The sequence below is a fragment of the Aegilops tauschii genome, chromosome 6, assembly GCF_002575655.3.
Source record: "Aegilops tauschii subsp. strangulata cultivar AL8/78 chromosome 6, Aet v6.0, whole genome shotgun sequence".
Taxonomy (NCBI): Eukaryota; Viridiplantae; Streptophyta; class Magnoliopsida; order Poales; family Poaceae; genus Aegilops; species Aegilops tauschii.
In genome coordinates, this window is record NC_053040.3 from 463907886 (window position 1) to 463911767 (window position 3882).

Genomic DNA, 3882 nt, shown 5'->3' on the forward strand with positions numbered 1-3882 from the left:
TGGCCGCCCCCAAGTCGGGGTCCTCTAGATCGTGCTCCGCCCGGTCGGGGACGAATCGGCGCTCCGCGTCCGACCCGCCTGTAGGCCGAAGAAGAGGGCTCTGTCGAGACAAGCCGACTAGTCAGAGTCGGCCAAAAGGAACTCGGCGACAAAACTGAGAGAGGAGAAAGAGAAAAAGAGAACATACCGTGGGCGGCGGATGAGCTCGGCAATATGGCTCCTTGCCGAACTGCCACTCTGCGAAGAGCTTGTAGTTCGCAAGGTAGTTCACCATATGGGCCACTTCGTCGTGCGGCATGTCTTTGGTGCACATCCGACTCGGATCGAGCTGGCCGCTCATATGATAGATCAGATGAGGGCGGCTCTGGAGCGGAAGCACCCGGCGCATGATGAACGCGGCCAGCAGGTCAGGCCCCGATAGGCCCTCCGACTGGATCATCACCCGTAGTCGGGCGACAGCTGCGGCTCCAGCCGGCGTCAGCGTCACGGCCTGATAGGACCACTGGGGCCGCCTACCCGCCGGCGGGCCGGCTTCGTAAGCCGGCAGATTGACGTAGTCGCCCTGCGGGGCGACGTTCTTCACATAGAAGTATGACTTCTGCCATAGCTTCACCGACTGGATCTGCATGATGACGGGGAAGGGGTTGTCGGCAGTCACCCTCCGCATCGCGATGAAGGCGCCACTCTGAGCCGGCACGCCCTGCATACGCGTGCCCAGCTTGGACTGGAAGAACTCCCCCCAAAGCTCGAGGGTGGGGAGGACGCCGAGGTAGCCTTCGCACAAGGTGACGAAGGCGGACAGCAGCACCACCGTGTTCGGGGTGAGGTGGTGCGGCTGGAGTTGGTAGAACTCGCGAAAGGAGCGGAAGAAGGCGCTCGCCGGTAGGCCGATGCCGCGCAAGAAATGCGAGTGGAAGACCACCCGCTCGCCTTCCTCCGGCTCCGGCGTGATCTCCTTCGCCGGCGCGAGACGGACGCGCACCTTGTCCGCGCCGGGCAGCCGCCGCGTCTTGCGGAGGAACTCGACGTGATCCTCATGGACATTGGAGCCGTCCCAATCCCCGCCGTACTGCATCGCGGCGTAGGGCTGGCGAGAATGAGCGCGGCGGCGGAGAATCGAGTGGTAGAACGGTGCGGCGGCGAGGCGCTGTTGCAAGAAAGAGCAGAAAGAAGAAGATGGCGGAGAGGAGAGGGGCGTGCGAGCGCCTGCCGCTTCCCCCCTCCCCCTACTTATAGCTTCACACGGCGAAGCCGAGGAGGCGAGGCGTGGGGTGGGACGTGGGATTAACTGCACCCATTCCCCCCACGCCCCGCGATTATTACGCCCTAAAGGCGTGCCGAAACCGCCGCAGGAAGACGTGCGGGCGGCTTTGGGCCGCAGAGAATCCGCGCCTGGGCCCGGGCGTAGGAGTGGTGGGCCCTCGACCTGCGGCGACGTCTCGTCGCGCGCGTGGGCTGGCAGGCTTTTTAGCCAAGGGATGCCACGTGTTTCGCAGGCGGCAAGTGGCCGGCCCGCGGCCCGGTGTGCGTGCCGGTAGACTCCCGCCCTCCGACTTCAAAAAAATTCGACAAGACGGCGCGCCTAGCCGAAGCCGGCTCCCAGCTGCCGGCTTGTCAAGATAGGAAGCTGACCGAGCTTCTCGACTCTCACCCCACCTCGAAGCTCAATCAGCTTCGGGGACTACTGGCGGAGTAAATAGCCACGGGTAGCCTAACCGACTCCCCCTGGCTTCTCAAAAAATTATCAGGCCATTTGAGCCTTCAAGCATTCGAAGCACAGGGCCGCCTTCCCCCGGCCGACTATCCCAGGGGCTGACTCTCAGAAGGCGGCCCATTCTAAGAAACCTCCCCCAAGATAGCTACGAGATGGCCGACTCCAGGAAGCCGGCTCCAAAGGGACCGACTCCCGAAAGCCGGCCATGAAGAACACCGACTCCCAAAAGCCGGCCAAGACCGCACCCACCAAAACTACGCCCACATAACGGAGATAAGACGGGGCGTGGCCACAGTACAGCCCACTACCCCCGAATCCCGAAGCAGGCATGGCCACAGGACGCCGTCCGGGTCAGCCATCTCCCGTCCGGCGCGGCACTGTAGCCATGTTGGCCTCGACGTCATCCACGACAGGCGCCAGTACGGCCCGTGGGCGGCGGACCCCTTTAGCCAGAGAGACGCTCGAAGGCAGCCCGGCCTCCCCTAGTCGGCCAGGGGCATAGCCGGCCCCCAGAAGCCGGCTACCCCCCTCCCTCGAGACATGTGCCACATTAAGGAGACAAGACGAGGTAAGGCTATAGTGAGAGCCCACAAGACGGCACACTGTAGCCACGCTTACCTCGACAAAGCCCTCGTCATCAGGGGCAAGGCTACAGTAACCAGCCGCCGACAAGACCCCCAAGCGGTGGGGCCGGCCTGTCGACCAAAAGGCCGGCAGCCGGCGGGACCCACCAGTCGGCGGGCCCCAAAGGCCGCCGGAGAAGTCGGCGAACACAGACACTGACGGCTGGGACCCGCGCCCAGCCAGATTACAATTGTACCCCCGGGGGGTAGGCCTATATAAACCCCCCGGGGCACCCATGCAAAGGGTTGGTCTCATAGAGTTACACACACCATATAGAGAGGAAAGGGAGAGCTATCCTTGCTCTTCTTCTCCCCCGAATCCGACAGCTCAAGGAGCACTTGTAGCTACTCGTTTTGATCTAGTGATCATGCGGAGACCCCGCAGAGCAGGACTAGGGGTGTTATCTCCACGGAGAGCTCCGAACCTGGGTAAGATTCGCCGGCGTGCATGTCTTCGCCTCATCCCGTTTCCAGGCACCGGCGACGTCTTACTGGCTCCCACAATGATAAGCCACCCGTTGGCATATGTCGCACCTACCACCCGACAGGTTCACCAGAATAAGTTCTGTATATAGACCAAAGCTATTTTGTTTGGTTTTGCTGCCTCCTTAATATCTTCTGTTCTGGTACTACTAATGTAAAAACTCAACTTTTCACCAAGCTATGGAAAAAATGGTGGAACCGCCAAGGTGGCGAGGCAACTATAACCGCAATGTCAGCTCTTGCTACAGTGGGTCAGTACCTATCCACTAACAGTGCCAAAAGCATGTTCCTGTGTAATAAGGGGTTGGTTGTTAAGGCAATCTCGTCCAAACTACCTAATGATCAAGATATGCAAGCTCAAAACAATGTTATATCTGCGCTCCAGACACAAGTCCATTCCCTAACAGAGATCCTTTGTGAAACAAGGACAGACATTGTTCGATGTCGTCAAGATATGCATGGTTTTGAAACCAGACTATCAGACATTTGCTATGTTGTTCAGGAGCCTAGGAGAAATGAAGGCGAAGGTTATGGTGCTCCATCGGACAATACAGCATGAAAACGTAACAGTCAGGTCAAATGAACTGAGCTTCTGAACTTCTGGTGGTGCATTTATCTGCCAGACTATTAACTTTTATGCCAACCTTCCTTTTGTTTTATAGTTGCAATTTGTTTTGTTGCGATACAAAATTTGTTCTTAACGTGCAGCCACCGGCTGAAGAAAACAGCAAGCCATTTTTGTATAGTGTAGGGTGTTCCCTATATTTGCACTGGTGGCGATCTTTGATGCCCGGTGGATGTAATCTGTGCAGTCGCCTTTATAGCCTAGCTGTTTCGGGCTTATTTATTTCCTAGTCTTCTTTTTCCCTGGTTTGCTAGTGGCCGCAACAACCATGGGCCATATACAGACCGTGGTAACCTTGACCCTGCTACAGGCCATAGGATCCATGGGCCTCCTACGGGCCGTCGATAAATGGGCCTCCAATAGGGCCGTAGAATCGGTGGGCCTCGGGCCGTCGGATAAACAGGTCTACATGGGCCGTAAACAGGCGTAATTGGTAT